This window comes from Cervus canadensis, chromosome X, assembly GCF_019320065.1.
Source record: "Cervus canadensis isolate Bull #8, Minnesota chromosome X, ASM1932006v1, whole genome shotgun sequence".
Lineage (NCBI taxonomy): Eukaryota > Metazoa > Chordata > Mammalia > Artiodactyla > Cervidae > Cervus > Cervus canadensis.
The window spans coordinates 74,605,791-74,630,037 of record NC_057419.1 but is presented as its reverse complement, the minus strand read 5'-3'; the positions used below and the strand labels follow the sequence as shown (position 1 = coordinate 74,630,037).

The window sequence follows — 24,247 nt, the reverse complement described above, 5'->3', positions numbered from 1 at the left end:
ATTTATTCCTTTCTATATCAGTCTGATATTCATTTGAAGGATGTTTAAGAGGTTCCCTCATAAAATTGTAAATATTTAAGAGTAGTTTTGTAGCTTTTGTATTTTGTTTGCTGCTTAGCAGTTGTTTCATGCCAAAAGAAAGTGGAATACTAATTCCCATTTTTAACATATGGCACAAGAGAAGAGCATTCTGCCTTAAAAATTACCTCCATTTACAGCTTGCTGATGTTTAAATGTAATTTATTTGGCTTTACAATGTGTTCCTTTTCAGAATGAAAATGTCCCTGTGGTATACACAATATTAAAAAAGTTCACAATTTTAAGTGCAAGAAAGTTTTGGATATCCTTTCTGAAAAATAGACTTTTGGTGAGGCAAAGTTGAAATAAAGCATGAGGACATTGAGTCCATAGAGAGAAAAACTAGAGAAGAGGAGAAAAACAGGCTGCTTGCCAGTTTTTCCTAGGGACAAGAAAATTTGCTCTTGAAGCATTTTTTTTTAAGTTTAGTTACCTATAAACTGAGTTCAACTTCAGTAACAAACTAGGAGTCATCAAAGGTATTGTTGAAAATGAAATGACTTTATTCTGTGTCTGCAATAAATCACCATTACATCTTTATCATAATCAGCTCAGAGGAGGTTTTGTATTTGAGATTAGCCTTTTTCAGAAATCATGAAATAGGATTATGTCAAACACATTATTTTATTACATTCTTCTTGCTTTTGTTAATTAGAAGGCTTTAGGAAAAATATTTTGTACAGATGAAACAAACTTTGAGATCTCTAATAGGTATTGCTTCTTAAGTATAGGTAAATGTTTAAATATTTTTCTTTTTTTTCCCCTTTATTTATTTATTTATTTTTTCAATGGGTTTTGTCATACATTGATATGAATCAGCCATAGATCTACACGTATTCCCCATCCTGATCCCCCCACCCACCTCCCTCTCCACCCGATTCCTCTGGGTCTTCCCAGTGCACCAGGCCCTGAATGTTTTTCTTAATAATGATTTAATAAACATGCAATATGTTACCTAATGTTTTCTTTCTGACTCTGTTTTCTATAAGCATTTACCTTGCCCCCACCTTATGTTTTATTTATTTATTTATTTATTGTTATCATACAGATTGTTACTTTCTAACCATTTTTATTTTATCTTGGTTTGTTTTCCTCTCTCACTGCTCCATATGGGAACTAAAAGTAAAGTATTGATGTGAAATATGGGAGATGATCATAGATTTGAAGAACATAGTTGTTCTTGTGAAGTTGCTTAGTTGTGTCCAACTCTGTGACTCCGTGACCTGCAGCACACCAGACTTCCCTGTCCTTCACTAAATCCTGGAGTTTCCTCAAACTCATGTCATTGAGTCAGTGATGCCATCCAGCAGTCTCATCCTCTGCTGCCCCCTTCTCATCTTGCTCTCAATCTTTTCCAGCATCAGGGTCTTTTCCAATGAATCAGCTCTTCATGTCAGGTGAACAAAATATTGAAGCTTCAGCTTCAGCATCAGTCCTTACAATGAATATTCAGGGTTGATTTCCTTTAGGATTGACTGGTTTGATCTCCTTGCTACCCAAGGGATTCTCACGAGTCTTCCCAGCACTACAATTTGAAAGCATCAATTCTTTGGTGTTCAGTCTTCCTCATGGTCCAACTCTCACATCTGCACATGACTACTGGAAAAACCATAGCTTTGACTAAACAGACCTTTGGTAGCAAAGTGATATCTCTGCTTTTTAATATGATGTCTAGGTTGATCATAGCTTTTCTTCCAAGGACCAAATGTCTTTTAATTTCATGGCTGCAGTCATGGTCCACAGTGATTTTGGAGCCCAAGAAAATGATGTCTATCACTGTTTCCATTGATTCCCCACCTATTTGCCATGAAGTGATGGGCCCAGATGCCAAGATCTTGTTTTTTTGAATGTTGAGTTTTAAGCCACCCTTTTCGCTCTCATCTTTCACCTTTGTCAAGAGGCTCTTTAGTTCCTCTCCACTTTCTGCCATTAGGGTGGCATCATCTGCATATCTGAGGTTACTGGTATTTCTCCCAACAATCTTAATCCCAGCTTTTGATTCATCCAGCCCAGCATTCCACATGATGTATTCTGCATATAAGTTTAATATTCAGGGTGACAATATACAGCCTTGACGTAGTCCTTTCCAAATTTTGAACCAGTTCATTTTTCCATGTCCAGTTCTAACTGTTGCTTTTTGACCTGCACACAGGTTTCTCAGGAAGCAGGGAAGGCGGTTTAGTATTCCCATCTCTTTAAAATTTTCCACAGTTTGTTATGATCCACACAGTCAAAGGCTTTAGTATAGTAATGAATCAGAATTAGATGTTTTTCAAAAACAATAGAATATACAATATTATTTTAATAATATTTACTAAGTATAAACACTTCTCAATGTATTTTATACCTGAGTTGGGAAGATCCCCTGGAGGAGAGGGCATGGCAAGCCATTCCACTATTCTTTCCTGGATGATCCCCATGGACAGAGGAGGCTGGCGGGCTACAGTCTATGGGGTCACAAAGAGTCAGACATAACAGAGCTACCAAACACACACGTATGGTGACATTTAACTAAATTTTTTTGGTAATTTTCCCACAGCAACTTTCATTTCCCCTCTTTCTACACTGTAGTGTTTGATTTTTGCAAGTTATATAGTTGACCCTGTTGTTTCATTGTTACCACTTATTCAGCTCTTTTACAACTATAATCCACTTACTCAATGAACATTTACTGAACACACATTATATGTTATGCACTGTTCGATATACTAGGAACAAGCAAGGCACATACCTCGATCCCCACTGAGTTTGAATAAACAAGTAAGTGAAATGTGTAGTATGTTGCATGATGATAAGTGTTATAGAGAAAAATAAAGTGAGGAAGTAGGATCAGGTGCCAGCAAGCATGATTGAATGTTAGGGATTGCCTCAGTGAAAAGGTGAATTGAGCAAAGACCCTAAGAATGTGAAAGATCAGGCTTTAAACCATGTGGCTATCTGGGGGAGGTATGTTCTAAGTAGAGGATACAAAATGCAGAGTATGAGAGAGATTCATACCTTATGTATTCCAAGAATAATAAGAATGCCAATGTGGTTTTAATGAGATATGGAGGGGAAAGGAAGTGGGGAGTAGACATAATCAAAGCTGAGGTCTAAGAGCAAATTGATGGAGGGGCAGATTATATATGTAGTGGGTCACTGTAAAGACTTTCCCTCGACATTTGATTATGTAGATTTTCAAACATAAAAAAGTTGAAAGAATTATACAATAAACCGCCATATCCATACCACCTGAATTCTACAAAAAAAAAAAAAACATTTTATTGTATTTGCTGTATTAAACTACATCATCTGTCTGTCCCTCTATCTACCCGCCAATCCATCTTATTTTTTTTTCCATCTTATTTTTTATCATGCACTTCAAAACAAGTTGTAGAAATCACTATTCTTCATCCCAAATATTTCAGCCTTCATGATATTAATGGAATGTCAATACTGATTTTCAGTTCAGTTTTATAGAAAAACATTATAAAATGAAATTAATCAATCTTAAGTCGATCATTCTGTGAATTTTAGCAAATATAAAATGCACATATAACAACTCCTTGTGAAGGTATAGAATAATCTCCTCACCTCAAGAAGTACTCTCATGCTCATTCTGAGTCATCCTTCATGCTTCTCCCCCAGTTCTCACCCTCTCACCAAGAAGGAACTTCGGTTCTGATTTTTTTCCACCTCTAAATAGTTTTGACAGTTCTGGAAATTCACATAAGTGAAATTATACATTATATGCTATTTTTAGAAGGCCTTTTTCATTCAACATAATGTTCTTTATATCACTTTTTGGTATCAGTTGATTTCACCATTATATTGTTATGTAGTATTCCATTGTATGAATATACTGTAGTTTATCCTTTCTTCTGTTGACAGAAAACCCTTCCTCCATTTGTAGGTATTTCCAAAGATAAATGAAAACATATATCCACAAATAGACCTTAAAATATTCATGGATAATAGAAAACTCTTAGGGCAAAGTTATTCCCAATTTAAGGCTATTATGAATAAATTTGTTATGACTATATTTCATGGAAGGGTTTTTTTTAAGATGATTTTTTGAGCAGTTTTAGGTTCAGAGCAAAGTTAAAAGGAAGGTAGACATTTCCCGTATACTCCCTACCTCCATGCATGCATAGCCTTCCCCTTTATCAATGTTCCTTGCCAGAGTGCACATTTATTACAATTGATGAACCTACATTGACACATCATAACCACTCAAAGTCAATAGTGTATATCATGATTCACTGTTGGTGTTGTACATTCTATGAGTTTGGACATATGCACCATGACATATGTACATCATTGTAGTTCATAGAATATTTTCACTGCCCTAAAATTTTTCTGTTCTCCATGAATATTTTAATGTCTATTTGTGGATATGTTTTCATTTCTCTCTAGAAATACCTACAAATGAAATTGCTTGGGAAAGTATATGTTTAGTTTCATTAGAAACTTCCAAAATTTTACCTAAAACAGTTATTTTTATTTTACTTTACAATAAAAAGGTACAAAATTTCCAGCTACTCCACATCAAACTTCTCAATTCTAGTCATTCTGATGGATGTGTAGCTGTTTCTAATTGTAGATTTAATTTGCACTTTGGTATTAAGTGATCATGTTAAGCATGTTTACAAATGCTTTTTTGTCCTTGCATTTATGTGTGTAGAGTGTATGCTCAAAATTTTGCCTATTTTTTTTAATGAGTTGCTTATATTTTTATTATTCAGTTGTTGGAGTCGTTTTTTTTTTTTTTTTTAATATTGTATACCAATCGTTTGTCAAATGCTTAATTGATGAGTATTTTATCCCAGTGTTGTTGTTTGGTTGCTAAGTCCTGTCCGACTCTTTGTAACCCCATGAACTGCAGCATGCAAGGCTTCCCTGTCCTTCACTAACTCCTGGAGTTTGTTCAGACTCGTATCCATTGAGTCAGTGATGCCATCCAACCATCTTATTCTCTGCCACCCGTTTCTCCTTTTGCCTTCAATCTTTTCCAGCATCAGATTCTTTTCCAATGAGTTGGCATTTCACATCAGGTTGCCAAAGTATTGGAGCTTCAGCTTCAGCATCAGTCCTTTCAATGAATATTCAGAGTTGATTTCCTTTAGGATTCATTAGTTTGAACTCCTAACCATCCAAGGAACTCTTAAGATTCTTCTTCAGCACAATTCAAAGGCATCTATTATTCAGCACTCAGCCTTTTTATGGTCCAACACTCACATCCATGCATGACTACTGAAAAACCCATAACTTTGACTATACAGACCTTAGTGGGCACAGTGATGTTTCTGCTTTTTAATACACTGTCTAGATTTGTCATTGCTTACCTTCTAAGGAGCAACTATCTTTTAATTACGTGGCTGCAGTCACCATCTGCAGTGATTTTGGAACCTAAGAAAATTAAGTCTGCCACTGTTTCCATTGTTTCCCAATTTATTTGCCATGAAATGATGGGACCTGATGTTATGATCTTAGTTTTTTTTTAATGTTGTGTTTTAGGCCAGCTTTTTCACAATCCTCTTTCACCTTTATCTGCCTTTAGTTCCTCTTCACTATCTGCCATTAGAGTGGTATCATTTCCAAATTGTTGATATTTCTCTCAACAATCTTGATTCCAGCTTGTGATCCATCCAGCTGGGCATTTTGCATGATGTACTCTGCATAGAAGTTAAATAAGCAGGGTGACAGTATACAGCCTTGATGTACTCCTTTGCCAATTTCGAACCAGTCCATTGCTCCTTGCCCGGTTTTAACTGTTGCTTCTTGACCCTCATACAGGTCTCTCTGGAGGCAGGTAAGGTGGTCTGGTATTCCCATCTCTTTAAGACTTCCCCACTGTTTGTTTGTTTTTGTTTTTGTTTTTCTGTATCATTTAATATAGAACTTACAGATCATTGTGTTTTCCATAAGAATATTAAATTGTTTCAGTACCATTTGTTGAAGAGTTTTCTCTTTCAATTGGATTGTTTTGGTGTCTTCGTCAAAAATTGTGTGACTGTTTAAGTGAAGGTCTGCTTCTGGCCAGTCTATTCTGTTTTATTACCTATTAGTCAATATTTTTGCTAGCTCCACACTATTGTCATCACTGGGGATTTACATTAAATCCTGAAGTTGAATAATGAATATAATTTCTACCCATGGAATCAGTTAATTCAAATACTAGGTATTTAGAAGGACCTAGTTGAAATTATGTTAACTCTTTGCAAAGTACATAGTAATGTATACAGACATTGTTTCCTGATGACACAGTAATACCATTTAGACAAGACTTTTGTTTATTTTGCTTTTTTGTTTGGAGTTGGGGTTAGAATGAGCAGAGGAAGAGGCAGAAGGTATTTGTTGCCTGAATTGAATCCTAGATTCCATTGTACTGTGGAGGAAACTATAGTGGAAGAAGCTGACATCAGCGTTCTACCATAATTAAAAAAATATTTTCCCTCTTTGGTTCTGTCATTTCCCAGGTGCTTTGTTCTGAAATACATCACAAGTCACTGTATAGGGGGAAGAAGGTTACTGTTCTTTAACAATCATCAAAGAATGCTATCTATATTAATTGCAGGGTAAAATAAACTAATAAGTCCCATCAAGTTCTATATGTATATCATAATTTCTAAAAGGTAAAATGTGAATATTTGGTGACCAGCATTTTGCAGGTGGTATCTGGTATTTTACACTTTATATAATTCACATTATCCTATCTCCTTCATCCTGTAGGACCTACCTAAATGTTACAGTATGTTTATTTTTAATCCATAAAATTTATTTTTTTCCAAAGTCTTGCTCTGTGGCATAAATAATGTATCTTTCTGATTGAAAAAGGCAGTGATTTCATCTGCAACATGAAGCATATGAAAATGCAATTGGATAATAACTTCTCTGACAGTTCTTGTGATTTGGAATAAGAAATAGACAAGAGCAAAAAGCGATAATAAATTTTCATCTTTTGTTTGAGAATAAGTAACTCCAAGTAAATGTCAGATTTCAGTGAAAAAGCAAAGCAGCAGCAAATATATATAATATTTTCAAAAGCTGAACTGATAGTTTCTTACTTAAAAATAATAGCAGCTAATATATAGTTCATACCACATGCCGTGCACTATTTTAATCACTGTGCATACATTTACTCATTTAATCCTCACAAAATTCTATACCATAGAAGCTTATAATTGTTCATATTTTAAAAATTAGTGTTCTGAGGCACAGAGAAATTAACTTCCAAGGCCACACTACTAATTATTTTTGGAACTGAGCCTAAGTTCAGAGTACATGCTTTTAGCCACTGTGGTGTACTACCTCTCTATCTCTAGCAATCTTACTCATTAAATTCAGCTAGATTCAGCAGCCTTTTTAAGTATTAGGCAGATTGTTAGTTTTGTATTTGCTTTACCTCATAGCCCAAATTGATGTGATATTTTTTTTTTAAATCAGAAAACCCAAGATTTGAGAGAATTTATATGAAGGTGGAGGAACAATTAAAGTGAAAAGACACAGGGAAAAGAGAGTAAAAAATGTTACAAAGGGTAAAGATTTTTTAAAAGCAAACGTCTGTTTGTATTTTAGCAGATATTAACTTATGGTAGTTGAATTTATGAGTGCTTTATAAGAAGAAAACACTGAAAATGAATTATTATTTAAGATGTACTGTTTCGTGGAATTTTGTAACAAATCCTCTTGAAGCCAACTAATTTTGTAAAGTGTACTTTTCATGTGTGATTAAAAAATGTGTGCTAAAATAATACCTTCAAAATTATATTCAGGATATCAAAAGATAGTGCAGAGCACAATACTAATTATTTGCACATAATGTTATTTCATGATTTTTCAGATGTTCACAAAAAGTTTGAAATGAAATAGATTCCCCTGTACATTAAATTGACTTATTAAATTCCTTTAAAACATTTTATGGCTGTTTTCATGTCCTGGCTATTGTAAATAGTGCTGCAGTGAACATTAGATTACAGGTATCTTTTGTTGCTGTTGCTGTTGTTGTTGTTGTTGTTAGAGGATAATTGCTTTACAGTATTATGTTGGTTTCTGCCATTCATGTTTATGAATCAGCCACAGGTATACATGTGTCCCATCCCTCCTGAACCCCCCTCCCATCTCCCATGCCATCACATTCCTCTAGTGTGTCAGAGAGCACTGGGTTGAACTCCCTATGCCACACTGAAAATTCCCACTTGCTATCTATTTTACATATGGTAATCTATATGTTTCCATACTGTTCTCTCAATTTGCCCCACCCTCTCCTTCCCCCACAGTGTACACAAGTCTGTTCTGTATGTCTGCATCTCCATTGCTTCCTGGAAAATGGGTTCATCAGTACCATCTTTCTAGATTAGATTCCATATGCATGTGTTAGATATTTGTCTTTCTCTTTCTGACTTATTTCACTCTGTATTATAGGCTCTAGATGCATCCACCTTATTAGGACTGAATTGAATGTGTTCTTTTTTATTTTTTTCCCCTTCTCTCTTCTTTTTTTAAAATTTACATTTGTGTATTTATTATTGAAGGATAATTGCTTTACAGAATGTTGTTTACTGTCAAATCTCAACATGAATCAGCCATAAGTATACATATATCCCCTCCCTTTTGAACCTCCCTCCCACCTCCCTCCCCATCCCACCACTCTAGGTTGATACAGAGCCCCTGTTTGAGTTTCCTGAGCAATAAAGCATTCCTGTTGGCTGTCTGTCTTCCATATGGTAATGTAAGTTTCCATGTTACTCTTTCCATACGTCTCACCCTCTCCTCCCTCTCCCCATGTCCACAAGTCTGTTCTAGATGTCTGTTTTTCCATTGCTGCCCTGTAAGTAAATTCTTCAGTATTTTTTTTTTTCTAGACTATGTATGTATGTGTTAGAATACAATATTTATCTTTCTCTTTCTGACTTACTTCACTCTGTATAATGGGTTCTCGCTTCATCCACCTTATTAGAACTGACTCAACTATGTTCCTTTTATGGCTGAGTAATATTCCATTGTGTCTATATACCACAACTTCTTTATCCATTCATTGGTTGATGGACATCTAGGTTGCTTCCATGTTCTAGCTATTGTAAATAGTGCTGCAGTGAACAATGGGACACATGTGTCTTTTTCAATTTTGGTTTCCTCAGGGTATATGCCAAGGGGTTGGATTGCTGGGTCATATGGTGATTTTATTCCTAGTTTTTTTTTAAAGAATCTCCATACCATCTTCCATACTGGCTGTATCAATTTACATTCTCTCCAACATTGCAAGGGTGTTCCCTTTTCTCCACACCCTCTTCAGCATTTATTGTTTGTAGACTTTTTGATGATGGTCATTCTGACCAGTGTGAGGTGATGTCTTGTTGTAGTTTTGATTTGCATTTCTCTAATAATGAGCGATTTTGAGCATGTTTTTGTGTAATTGTTAGCAGTCTGTCTGTCTTCTTTGGAGAAATGTCTGTTTAGGTCTTTTTTCCACTTTTTGATTGGGTTGTTTGTTTTTCTGGTATTGAGTTGTATGTGCTACTTGTATATATTGTAAATTAATCCTTTGTCAGTTGTTTCATTTGCTATTATTTTCTCCAAATCTCAAGTTGTAGTTTAACCTTGCTTATAGTTTCCTTTGCTGTGCAAAGTTTAATCAGGTCCCACTTGTTTACTTTTGGTTTTATTTCCATTACTCTAGGAGGTGGGTCATAGAAGATCTTGCTGTCATTTATGTCATCAAGTGTTCTGCCTGTGTTTTCCTCTTAGAGTTATAGTTTCTGGTCTTCTATTTAGGTCTTTAATCCATTTTGAGTTTGTCTTTGTGTGTGGTGTTAGGAAGTTTTCTAATTTCATTATTTTACATGTAGCTGTCCAATTTTCCCAGCACCATTTATTGTAGAGGCTGTCTTTTCCCCATTGCGTATTCTTGTCTCCTTAATCAAAAATAAGATATCCATAGGTGCATTGGTTTATCTCTGGGCTTTCTATCTTGTTCCATTGGTCTATGTTTCTGTTTTTTTGCCAGTACCATACTTTCTTGATGAATATAGCCTTGTAGTATAATATGATGTCAGGAAGGTTGATTCCTTCAGCTCCACTCTTCTTTCTCATGACTGCTTTGGCTATTCAGGGTCTTTTGTTATTCCATATGAACTGTAATTTTTTTTTTTTCCAGTTCTGTGAAAAATGCCATTGGTAATTTGATAGGGATCATATTGAATCTGTAGATTGCATTTCACAGTATAGTCATGTTCACAATATTGATTCTTCCTACTCAGGAACATGGAATATATCATCACCCCTTTATGTCATCTTTGATTTATTTCATTAGTGTCTTATAATTTTCTGTGTACAGTTCTTTTGTCTCCTTAGGTAACTTTATTCCTAGATATTTAATTCTTTTGGTTGCAGTGGTGAATGTGATTGATTCCTTAATTGTTCTCTCAGATTTTTCATTGTTAGTATATAGAAATGCAAGTGATTTCTGTGTGTTGATTTTGTATCTTGCAACTTTGCTTAATTCACTGATTAGTTCTCAGTTCAGTTCAGTCACTCAGTCGTGCCCTACTCTTTGTGACCCCATGAATCACAGCACACCAGGCTCCCTGTCCATCACAAACTCCCAGAGTTTGCTCAAACTCATGCCCATCGAGTCGGTGATGCCATCCAGCCATCTCATCTTCTGTCGTCCCCTTCTCCTCCTGCCCCCAATCCCTCCTAGCATCAGGGTCTTTTCCAAAGAGTCAACTCTTTGCATGAGGTGGCCAACGTATTGGAGTTTCAGCTTCAGCATCAGTCCTTCCAATGAACACCCAGGACTTATCTCCTTTAGGATGGACTGGTTGGATCTCCCTGCAGTCCAAGGGACTCTCAAGAGTCTTCTCCAACACCATAGTTCAAAAGCATCAATTCTTCAGCGCTCAGCTTTCTTCACAGTCCAACTCTCACATCCATACATGACCACTGGAATAACTTTCTTCAGTTTAAGTCTGAATTTGACATTAAGGAGTTCATGATCTGAGCCACAGTCAGCTCCCGGTCTTGTTTTTGCTGACTGTATAGAGCTTCTCTATCTTTGGCTGCAAAGAATATAATCAATCTGGTTTTGGTGTTGACCATCTGGTGATGTCCGTGTATAGAGTCTTCTCTTGTGTTGTTGGAAGAGGGTGTTTGCTATGACCAGTGCGTTCTCTTGGCAAAACTCTATTAGCCTTTGCCCTGCTTAATTTCATACTCCAAGGCCAAATTTGCCTGTTACTCCAGGTGTTTCTTGACTTCCTACTTTTGCATTCCAGTCCCCTATAACCAAAAGGATACAAGTGATTTCTGTGTGTTGATTTTGTAACCTGCAACTCTGCTTAATTCACTGATTAGCTCTAGCAATTTTCTAATACTATGTGTAGGGTTTTCTATGTACAGTATCATGTCATCTGTAAATAGTTAGAGCTTCACTTATTCTTTTCTGATCTGGATTCCTTTTATTTGCTTTTCTTCTTGATTGCTGTAGCTAAGACTTAAACAACTACATTGAATAATAGTGGGGAAAGGGGACACCCTTGTTTTGTTTCTTATCTTTGGGGGAATGCTTTCTGTTTTTCACCATTGAGAATAAATATTTGGTGTAGGCTTATCATATATGGCCTTTACTATGTTGAGTTAGGTTCCTTCTATGCCCATTTATTGAAGAGTTTTAATCATAAATAGGTGCTGAATTTTGTCAAAGGCTTTTTCTCTATCCAGATTATCATATGGTTTTATTTTTCAGTTTGTTAATATGGTGTATCACATAGATTAATTTCCATATATTGAAAAATCCTTGCATCCCTGGAGTAAACCCAACTTGATCATGATGGATGAGCTTTTTGATATGTTGCTGAATTCTGTTTGTTAAAATTTTGTTGAGGATTTTTGCATCTATATTCAACAGTGATATTGGCCTGTAGTTTTCATTTTTTGTGTTGTCTTTGTCTGGTTTTGGTATCAGGGTGATGATGGCCTCGTAGAATGAATTTTGAAATGTTCCTTATTCTGCAATTTTTTTTCATTTATTTTTATTAGTTGGAGGCTAATTACTTTACAATATTGTAGTGGTTTTTGCCATACATTGACATGAATTTTTGAAAGAGTTTTAGAAGGATAGGCATTGGCTCTACTCTAAATGTTTAATTGAATTCTGTGAAGCCATCTGGTCCTGGGCTTTTGTTTTTTGGGGATTTTTGGTCACAGCTTCAATTTCAGTGCTTGTAATTGGGTTCCTCATAATTTCTATATCTTCCTGGTTCCATCTTGGAAGATTGAACTTTTCTTAGAATCTATCCATTTCTCCCAGATTATCCATTTTATTACCATATAGTTGTTCATAACAATCTCTTATAATTCTTTGTATTTCTATATTGTCTGTTGAAACCTCTCATTTTTCATTTCTAATATTGTTGATTTGATTCTTCTCTCTCTCGCTCTCTTTTTTTTCTTGATGAGTCTGGCTAAAGGCTTATCAATTTTGTTTATCTTCTGAAATGACCAGCTTTTAGTTTCATTAATCTTTACTATTGTTTCTTTCATTTTTATTTCATTTATTTCTGCTCAGATCTTTATATGATTTCTTTCCTTCTACTATTTTTTCTTCTGTTTCCAGTTGTTTTATGTGTAAAGTTAAGTTGTTTATTTGATGTTTTTCTTGTTTCTTGAGGTAGGATTGTATTGATCTAAACTTCCCTCATAGAACTGCTTTTGCTGCATCCCATAGGTTTTGAGTTGTTGTGTTTTCATTGTCATTTATTTCTAGAAATATTTTTATTTCCCTTTTGATTTCTTCAGTAACCTGTTGGTTATTTAGAAATATATTGTTTAATCTCCATGTGTTTGTGTTTTTTACAGTATTTTTCTTGTAATTGATATCTAGTCTCATAGTGTTGTGGTCAGAGAAGATGCTTGATATGATTTCAGTTTTCTTAAATTTGCTGAGGTTTGATTTGTGACCCAAGATGTGGTCTATCCTGGAGAATGTTCCATGTGCACTTGAGAAGAAGGTGCATTCTGCATTTGGATGGAATGAGATCCATCTCACCTAATGTATCATTTAAGACTTCTGTTTCCTTATTAATTTTCTATTTTGATGATCTGTCCATTGGTGTGAGCAGGGTGTTAAAGTCTCCTACTATTATTGTGTTACTGTCAGTTTCTCCTTTTATGTCTGTTAGTGTTTTTCTTATGTATTGAGGTGCTCCTATGTTGGATGCATAGATATTTATAATTGTTATGTCTTCCTCTTGGATTGATTCCCTTGATCATTATGTACTGTCCATCCTTATCTCTTGTAATCTTCTTTATTTTAAGGTCTATTTTGTCTGATATGAGGATTTTCATTTTCTTAAAATCACTGTGAAGCAGTGAACCTTTTTTCCCCCCAGATTTATATACAACTGCATATAATATTGTATAAGTTTAAGGTTGCACAGTGTGATGATTTGCTGTTGCAATGGGCTTAGTTAACACATCCTTCACTTCAAAAAGTTATCATTTAATTGTTGTTATGGTGAGAATTTTTAAGATCTACTTTGTCATACATTTTTAAGTATGCTGTATATTTTTGATAACTTGGAGTCATCAAGCTGTACATAAGATCTTCAGAACTTAACCCTATTATTCCTCTTATATCTGAAAGTTTGTACCCTTTAACCAAATCTCCTCGTTTCCCCTGTCTCAACCCTGGCAAATGTGTATATTTTAATGAATGTAATATCCTTTTCTTGTATCAGTCCCATTATCATTATATAATGCTATTCTTTTTCTTTTTTTCTAGCTTTTGTTCTAAAGTGCATTTTGTCCAATACAAATATTGTTAACAGCACTTTCTTGTCATTTCCTTTTGCATGAAATATACTTTTCAATTTCCTCATTTTCAGTCTGTGTGCATCTTTTATTAGTGCATATTATATTAGTTTCAGGTGTACAACATAATAACTTGGTATTTACATACATTGTGAACTGATCACCACAATAAATCTAAATATGATACACCACCTTACATAACTACATTTTTTCTTATGATGAAAACTTTTAAGGTGTACTCTCTTAGTAACTTTCAAAATGTAATGCTATATTATTAACTGTTGTCACCATGCTGTACATTACATCACTATGACTTACATCTCTTATAACAGGACGTTTGTACCTTTTGATTCTCTTCACTCATTTCACCCCTCCAGACCCCCTTCTCTCTGAGAACCATTACTCTGCTCTCTATACCTCTAAGCTCAGATATTTTTATGTTCATCTTTTTTTTTTTTTTTTTAGAATCCACATAAAAGTGGGATCATATGGTATCTCTCTTTCTTTTTCTGAATCATTTCACATAGCACAATGACCTCAAAGTCCATCCCTGTTGTCACAAATGGCAAGATTTCATTCTTCTTTATGACTTTATTCCTCACTCTATACATATGTTACATATTTTTTATTCATTCATTCTTTGAGAGAAACATAGGTTGTTTCCGTATTTTAACTAATGTCAAAAATGCTACAGTGAACATGGAAGTGCATATAACTTTTTAATTTTTTTTTCTTCATTTAAATTTCCAGAAGTGAAGTTTCTGGATCACATCTATTTTTATTGTTTTGAGAAAACTCTAGAATGTTTTCCATAACAATAGTGCACAAAATTCCATTTACTTCATATCCTCATTGATACTTATTTCTTGTATTTTTGATAATAGCCATTCTAATAAGTATAAGGTCATATCTCACTGTGGTTTTCATTTGCTTTTCACTGATGATTAGTGATGTTGGGCATCTTTTCATGTGCCTGTTGTCAGTCTTTCTTTGGAAGAAGACCTATTCAGGTATTTTGCCCATTTTTAACTGGATTATTTGTTTGTTGGCTACTGTCTTTTATGATTTCTTTATATATTTTGACTATTAACATTTTATCAGATATATGATTTACAAATACTTTCTCCCACTCAGTAGATTGCCATTTTATTTTGTTGATGATTTTGTTTGTGGTGTACAAGTATTTTAGTTTGTTTTAGTCCTATTTATTTATTTTTGCTTTTGTTGCCTTTGGAGTCAGATCCAAAAGATCATTTCTAAGAGTGAATCAAGGAAGTAGTTTGCCACCTAGAAGTTTTATGATTTCAGGCTTTACATTTAAGTATTTAATCCATTTTGAGCTGATTTTTGTGTATGGGTGTAAGATAAATGGTCTAGTTTTATTCTTTTTCTTGTGGTTGCCATGTTTATCCACAAACATTTATAGAAGAGACAATCCTGTCACCATTATGTATTTTTGCTTCCTTTCTCAAAAATAAATTGACCCTATATGCATGAGTATATTCCTGGACTCTCATATTCTGTTTCTTTGAGCTATGTGTCTGTTTTTATGCCAATTCCATACTCCTTTGATTAGCATAGCTTTGGAATAGTTTGCAATGAGGGAGCATGATGCCTCCAGCTATGTTCTTTCTCAGGCTTGCTTTGACTATTCAGAGTCTTTTGTGGTTCCACACAGATTTTAGAATTTTTTGCTCTATTTCTGTGAAAAAAAAGTCATTGGACTATTAATAGGGATTTTACTTACTCTGTAAATTTCTTTGGGTAGTATAGCCCTTTTAATAATATGAATTCTTCCAACATATAAGCAAAGAGTATCTTTCCATTTATATCTATTTTTTTGGTTTCAATCATGTTTTACGTTTTCAGTATGCAAGTCATTCACCTCCTTGATTAATTATCACAAAGTATTTTATTATTTGATGCAATTGTAAATGGAATTTCATTTCTGGGAGTTTGTTGTCATTCTATAGAAATACACAGGATTTTTCATATTGACTTTTTATCCTGCAACTTTACAGAATTTGTTTTTTAGTTCTAACTTTTATTTAGTGGAACTCTTAGGATTTTCCATATATAAAATCTATTCAAATGCCAATAGTGACAGTTTTACATTTTCCTTTTCAATTCAGATATTTTTCATTTTTTTTCTTGCCAGAGTACTCTGCCTAGGACTTCCAGTACTATGTTGAATAAAAGGAACTAGAGTGAGGTTAGCATCCTTGTCTTGTTCCTGACCTTAGAGGAAATTTTTAAACTTTTCACCATTGAGTACAACGTTAGCTGTGGGCTTGTCTTATATACATTTTATTATGTTGAGGTGAAGGAAATGGCAACCCACTCCAGTAATCTTGCCTGGAGAATCCCATGGACAGAGGAGCCTGGCGGGCTATAGTCCACGGGGTCGCAAAGAGTCAGACATGACTGAGTGACTTCAGTAGTAGTAGTAGTAGTAGTTGCTACTATATCCAGTTTATTAAGAGATACAATACATTTTATCACAAATGTATGTTGAATTTCTTCAGTTGCTTTTCTTGTATCTATTGAGATTATCATATGATTTTTGTTTTTCATTTTGTTAATATGATGATCACATTGATTGAATTTCAGATGATAAATCTTCCTTGCATACCTAGAATAAATACTAGTTGATCATGGTTGATGATACTTTAAATTTATTGTTTAATTTGGCTTACTGATATTTTTGAGCATTTTTGAATTTATGTTCCTTAGGAATATTGACCTATAATTTTATTTCCTTGTGGTATCCTTTTCTGGATGTGGTATCAGGATAACGCTGGTCCTACAATGGTTTATCCAGTAGTCATGTATGGATGTGTGAGTTGGACTATAAAGAATGCTGAGCACTGAAGAATTGATGCTTTTGAGGTGTGGTGTTGGAGAAGATTCTTGAGAGTTCCTTGGACTGCAAGGAAATCCAACCAGTCCGTCCTAAAGGAGATCAGTCCTAGGTGTTCATTGGAAGGACTGATGTTGAAGCTGAAACTCCAATACTTTGGCCACCTGATGTGAAGAGCTGACTCATTTGAAAAGACCCTGATGCTGGGAAAGATTGAGGGCAGGAGGAGAAGGGGATGGCAGAGGATGAGATGGTTGTATGACATCACCAACTCAATGGACATGAGTTTGGGTCGACTCTGGGAGTTGGTGCTGGACAGGGAGGCCTGGCGTGCTGCCATTCATGGGGTCGCAAAGAGTCAGATAAGACTGAATGACTGAACTGAACTGAACTGAACAATGGTCCAAAACTTACAGGATGCAGCAAAAGCAATTCTAAGAGGGAAGTTTGTTGCAATACAATCTTACCTCAATAGACAAAAATCTCAAATAAACAACCTAACCTTATACCTAAAACAACTAGAGAAAGAAAAACAAACAAAACCTAAAGTTATTAGAAGGAAGAAAATCATAAAGATCAGAACAGAAATAAATGATATAGAGGCAAAGAAAACAATCACAAACATCAATGAACCTAAAAGCTGCTTCTTTGGAAAAGTAAATAAGATTGATAAACTTTAGGCAGACTCTTCCGGGGAAAAAAAGGGAGAGGACTGAAATCAGTAAAATTAGAAGTGAAAAAGGAGAAGTTACAAGTGACTCCACAGACATACCAAGAATCACGAGAGACTACTATGAACAACTGTATGCCAATAAAATGGGTAACCTGGAAGAAATGGACAAATCCTTAGGAAGGTACAATCTCCCAAGACTGAACCAGGAAGAAATAGAAAATATGAATAGACCAATCTCAAGCCCTGAAATGGAAACAGTAATTAAAAAACATCCCAACAAACAAAGATCCAGGACCTAATGGCTTCACAGGCAAATTTTATCAAACATTTAGAGAAGATTTAACACCTATCTTTCTGAAACTGTTCCAAAAAGACACAGAAGAAGGGAAACTTCCCAGTTCATTTTATGAGGCCACCATCACCCTGATACCAAATTCAGACAAAGATGCCACACACACAAAAAAATTATAGACCAATATCACTGATGAATATAGATACAAAAATCCTCAACAAAACACTAGCAATCCATATCCACCAATGCATTAAAAAGATCATACACCATGATCAAGTGGGATTCACCCCAAGGATGCTAGGATTTTTGAGCACCCACAAATCAATCAATGTGATACACCATATTAACAAATTGAAGAATGAAAACCATGTGATTATCTCAATAGATGCAGAAAAGGCCTTTGACAAAATTCAGCACCTACCTAAGAAATAAACCTAACTAAGGAGACAAAAAATCTGTACTCCAAAACTCTAAGATGATGAGAGAAATCGAAAAAGACTGTAACAGACGGAAAGATATACCATTTTCGTGGATTGGAAGAATCAGTATTGTCAAAATGAGTGTACTATCCAAGGCAATCTGTAGATTCAATGCAATCCCTTTCAAATTACCAATGGCATTTTTCACAGAAGTAGAACAAAAAAATCTCAGAATTTGTATGGAGACACAAAAAGCCCCAAATAGCCAAAATCAATCTTGAAAAAGAAAAACAGCTAGAGGAATCTGTCTCCCTTACTTAAGACTACACTACAAAGCTACAGTCATCAAAACAGTATGATACTGGCACAAAAATAAAAATTAAATCAATGGAACAGGATAGAATACCCAGTAATAAACCCATGTACCTATAGTCAATTCATCTATGACAAAGGAGGGGAGACTACACAATTTTAGAAAGACAGTCTCTTCAACAAATGGTGCTGGGAAAACTGGACAGCCACAGGTGAAAAAAAAAATGAAATTAGACCACTCCTTAACTCCATACACAAAAATAATCTCAAAATGGATTAAATACTTAAATGTTAGACCAGACACTATAAAGCTCTTATAGGAAAACATAGGCAGGACACTCTTTGACATAAATTACAGCAATATCTTTTTTAATCCATCTCCCAGAATAATGGATATAAAAGGAAAACTAAACAAATGGAACCTACTTGAACTCAAAAGCTTTGGCACAGCAAAGGAAACAATAAACAGAACAAAAATACAACCCACAGATTGGGGGAAACTGCATGCAAATGATGTGTCTGATAAGGGATTAGTCTCCAAAATTTGCAAACAGCTCATGACACTTAATAGCATCAAAACAAACAACCCATTCAAAAATGGGCAGAAAATGTAAGTAAGCATTTCTCCAAAGAAGACACAGATGGCCAATAGGCACATGAAACTATGTTCAAAATCGCTAGTTATTAGAGAAATGCAAATCAAAAGTACAATGATATATCATCTCAAACTGGTCACAATGTCCATGATCAAAAACTCCACAAACAACAAATGCTGGAGAGTGTGTGGAGACAAGGGAACCCTTGTGCACTGTTGGTGGTGATGTAAATTGGTACAGCCACTATGGAGAACAGTATGGAGGTTCCTTTAAAAACTAAGAATGGACCATGTAATCCCACTCCTGGGCATATATCCAGAGAAAAACATGGCCCTAAAATATACCTGCACCCCAATATTCTTTGCAGCACTGTTTACAATAACCAAGACCTGGAAACAACCTAAATATCTGTTGACAGAGGAATGGATAAAGAAGATGTGGTATATAGATATACAATGGAATATTACTCAGCCATTAAAAGCAATGAAATAAGGCAATTTGCAGCAACATGGATGGGCCTAGAAAGTGTCATATTGAGGGAAGCAAGTCAGACAGAGAAGGAAAAATATCATATAGTATCCCTTATATGTAGAATCTAAAAAGAAATGATACAAATGAACTTACTTACAAAACAGAAAGAGACTTTCGGATTTAGAAAATAAACTCATGGTTGCCAAGGGGAAGGGACAGTTAAGGACTTTGGAATGTTCATGTACACACTGCTATATTTAAAATGATACCAACAAAATCCTATTGTATAGTACACAGAAGTCTGCTCAATATTATGTGCCAGCCTGGATGGGGGGGTGGGTGGAAAATGGTGACATGTGTGTGTGTGTATATATATATATACACACACACACATGAGTCCCTTCTCTGTTCGCCTGAAACTATCAAAACATTGTTAATTGGATATACGCCAATCCAAAATGTTTTTGGTGTTAAAACATGTAAAAAAAAAAAAAAACAAACAAAAAACAGGATAATGCTGGCCCTGTAAAATTTGTATAGAAGCATTTCCTCCTCTTCAAGTTATTGGAAAAGATTGAGATGTTGTTATTCTTTTTGTCTGGTACAATTCATCAGTGAATCCATTTGTTCTGGTCCTGAAATTTTAATATTGCCAGGTTCTTTAATTACTGATTTAATTTCCTTACTAGTTACAGGTCTATTCAGATTTTCCATTCCTCCATGATTAAACTTTGTAGGTGGTATGTTACTAGGAATTGATCTGTTTTTCTGGGTTGTTCAATTTGATATCATATAATTGTAGTCTCTTATGATCCTTTATATTTTTTTGGAAACAGTTGTAATATATCCTCTTTCATTTCACATTTTATTTTTTGAAGCCCTCTATTTTTCTTGATGTGTTTAACTAGGAGTTTATCAAATTTATCTTTTCAAAAATCAAGCTGTTAGTTTTCTTGATCTTTTTTTTATTTTCTTTTTAGTCTCTATTTTTTATTCAGTTCAGTTCAATTGCTCAATTGTGTCTGACTCTTTGCGACCCCATGGACTGCAGCATGCCAGGCTTCCCTGTCCATCACCAACTCCTGGAGTTTACCCAAACTCATGTCCATTGAGTTGGTGATGCCATCCAACCATCTCATCCTCTGTTGTCCCCTTCTCCTCCTGCCCTCAATCTTTCCCAGCATCAGGGTCTTTTCAAATGAGTCAGCTTTTCACATCAGGTGGCCAAAGTATTGGAGTTTCAGCTTCAACATCAGTCCTTCCAATGAACACCCAGGACTGATCTCCTTTAGGATGGACTGGTTGGATCTCCTTGCAGTCCAAGGGACTCCAAGGAGTCTTCTCCAACACCACACTTCGAAAGCATCGATTCTTCAGTGCTCAGCTTTCTTTATAGTCCAACTCACACATCCATACATGACTACTGAAGAAACATAGCCTTGACTAGATGGACCTTTGTTGGCAAAGTAATGTCTCTGCTTCTTAATATACTGTCTAAGTTAGTCATAACTTTCCTTCCAAGGAGTAAGCATCTTTTAATTTCATAGCTGCAGTCACCATCTGCAGTTATTTTGGAGCCCAAAAAAATAAAGTCAGCCACTGTTTCCACTGTTTCTCCATCTATTTGCCATGAAGTAATCAGACCAGATGCCATGATCTTAGTTTTCTGAATGTTGAGCTTTAAACCAACTTTTTCACTCTCCTCTTTCACTTTCATCTAGAGGCTCTTTAGTTTTTCTTCACTTTCTGTCATAAGGGTGGTGTCATCTGCATATCTAAGGTTACTGATATTTCTCCCTGTGTTATTTTTTTTATTCTTTTTATTTATTCATTTTTTTATTTTATTTTTTTCATTTATTTTTATTAGTTGGAGGCTAATTACTTTACAATATTGTAGTGGTTTTTGTCATACATTGACATGAATCAGGCATGGGTTTACATCGAGATGGATGAAACTGGAGCCCATTATACAGAGTGAAGTAAACCAGAAAGATAAAGACCATTACAGTATACTAACACATATATATGGAATTTAGAAAGATGGTAATGATAACCCTATATGCAAAACAGAAAAAGAGACACAGATGTACAGAACAGACTTTTGGACTCTCCCTGCATTCTTGATTCCAGCTTGTGCTTCTTCCAGCCCAGCATTTCTCATGAAATGAGAAATTTCTCTGCATATAAGTTCAATAAGCAGGGTGACAATATACAGCCTTGACTTACTCCTTTTCCTATTTGGAACCAGTCTGTTGCTCCATGTCCAGTTCTAACTGTTGCTTCCTGACCTGCATACAGGTGTCTCAAGAGGCAGGTCATGTGGTCTGGTATTCCCATATGTTTCAGAATTTTCCGTAGTTTATTGTGATCCACACAGTCAATTTTTATTTCCAATCTCATATTTGTTATTTCTTTCTTCTCCTAACTTTAGGCTTTATTTTTCCCCTAGTTCCTTAAGATGTAAAGTCAGATTTGTTTTTTGCAATTCTTATTTCTTGAGGTAGGAATATATTACTGTGAACTTCCCTCTTAGAACTGCTCTTGCTGTATCCCATGAATTGTGGTATGTTATATTTCCATTTTCATTTGTGTTAAGGCTTTTCTTGATTTCTCTTTTGATTTCTTCATTGACACGTTGATTGTTCAATAGTATATAGTTTACTCTCCACAGACTTGTAAATTTTTCGTTTTTTGTCTTGTATTTAATTTCTAATTTCACAAGATTGTGGTCAAGAAAGATGCTTCATGTGATTTGAATCTTTTTAAAACTATTAAGACTTCTTTGGTGGACATGTGAGGTCATATACCGTCTATTTTGGAGGATATTTCATGTGCATTTATGTGTTGTTTAAGACCAGTGTTTCCTTATAGATTTTTTTTTTTTTTTTGGTCTGGATGATCTATCCATTCATTTAAGTGGAGTGTTAAAGCCCCTCATTTTTTTGTCTTGCTCTCTATTTCTCCCTTTATGTCTGTTAATATTTGCTTATATATTTAGGTGTTCCTATGTTAGGTTCATAAATACTAATGTTATATCCTCTTGTTGCATTGACCTATTTATCATGAAGCAATGTCCTTCATCACCTTTTATTACCAACTTTGTAGTAAAGTCTATAGCATCTGAGATAAATATAGCTACCTCAGCTTTCTTTTGATCCTCAGTTGTATGGAACATCTCTTTCCATTCCTTCACTTTTAGTCTGTGTGTTCTTAAACCTTAAGTTAGATTCTTAACCAGCATATAGATTTGTCTTGTTCGGTTATCCATTCAACCATTGTGTCTTTTGATTGGGGCATTTAGTCAATTTACATTTGTAGTAGTTATTGATGGTTATGTACTTATTGTCATTTGGTGAATTGTTTTCTGGCTGTTTTGTAGTTCCTCTCCATTCCTTTCTTCTTCTCTTCCTTTGGGATTTGATGACTTTCTTTTGCCTTATACATCTGAAATTACTTTCTCATTATCTACTGTCTGTCTACTATTGATTTTTGCTTGTATCTATAAGGCTAATGTAAAATAACCTACATTTATAAAGTCTATTAACAACTAAAGTTCAAATGCATTCTAAAATACTACATTTCCCCTCCAGCTAAATTTTTTTATGTTTTGATGTCATAATTTACATCTTTTTATCTTATGTATCCCTTAATTAATTATTGTAGTTATAGTTATTTTTACTACTTTTGTCTTCTAATTTTCACTAACTTTATGTGATTAATCCAGTATCACCTTTACTATATATGCACCTATATATACTCTTGATGAAAGTGAAAGACGAGAGTGAAAAACCTGGATTAAACATTCAGGATTTTTATGGATTAAACATTTTAATCCATAACATGGATTAAATCAACATTCAAAAACTGAGATCATGGCATCCAGTCCCAACACTTCATGGCAAATAGATGGGGAAACAATGGAAACAATGACAGGCTTTATTTTCAGGGGCTCCAAAATCACTGTAGATGGTGACTTCAGCCATGAAATTAAAGACACTTGCTCCTCGGAAGAAAAGCAATGACAAACCTAGACAGCGTATTAAAAAGAAGAGATATTATTTTGCCAATAAAGGTCCTTATAGTCAAAGCTATGGTTTTTCCAGCAGTCATGTATGGATGTGAGATTTGGACCATAAAGAAAGCTGAGAACTAAAGAACCAATGCTTTTCAACTGTGGTGTTGGAGAAGACTCTTGAGAGTCCCTTGAACAGCAAGGAAATCAGTCCTGAATATTCATTAGAATGACTGATGTTGAAGCTTAAGCTCCAATAATCTGGCCGCCTGATGCAAAGAACTGACGTGTTGGAAAAGACTCTGATGCTGGGAAAGATTGAAGACCCCCATCCATTTTTTATTGAGTTCCTTTCTTTTTATATTGAGCTGTTTGTATATCTTGGTGATAAATCCTTTATCAGTTGTTTCATTTGCTATTATTTTCTCCTATTCTGAGGTTTATCTCTTCATCTTCTTCATGTTTTCCTTTACTATGAGAAAGATTTTAAGTTTAAGTCCCACTTATTTATTGTTGTTTTTATTCTCATTACTGTAGGAGGTGAGTCAGAAAAGATCTTGCTGCGATTTATGTTACAGTGTACTGCTTACATTATGTTTTTCTTTAAGAGAGTTATAGTGTCTGGCTTTATATTTAGGTATTAAATCCATTTTGAGTTTATTTATATGTATGGTGTTGAGTGTTCTAATTACATTATTTTACATGTAGCTGTTCAGTTTCCCCAGGACCACTTATTGAATAGG

The 24,247-nt window shown here is 34.8% G+C and overlaps 1 protein-coding gene across 4 annotated transcripts in view; it reads left to right on the top strand.

Annotated features, from left to right (window-relative positions):
• Positions 1-24,247, top strand: part of LOC122435691 — a 412,519-nt gene that overhangs the window by 222,111 nt on the left and 166,161 nt on the right. The gene's annotated exons all lie outside the window — the stretch shown is intronic.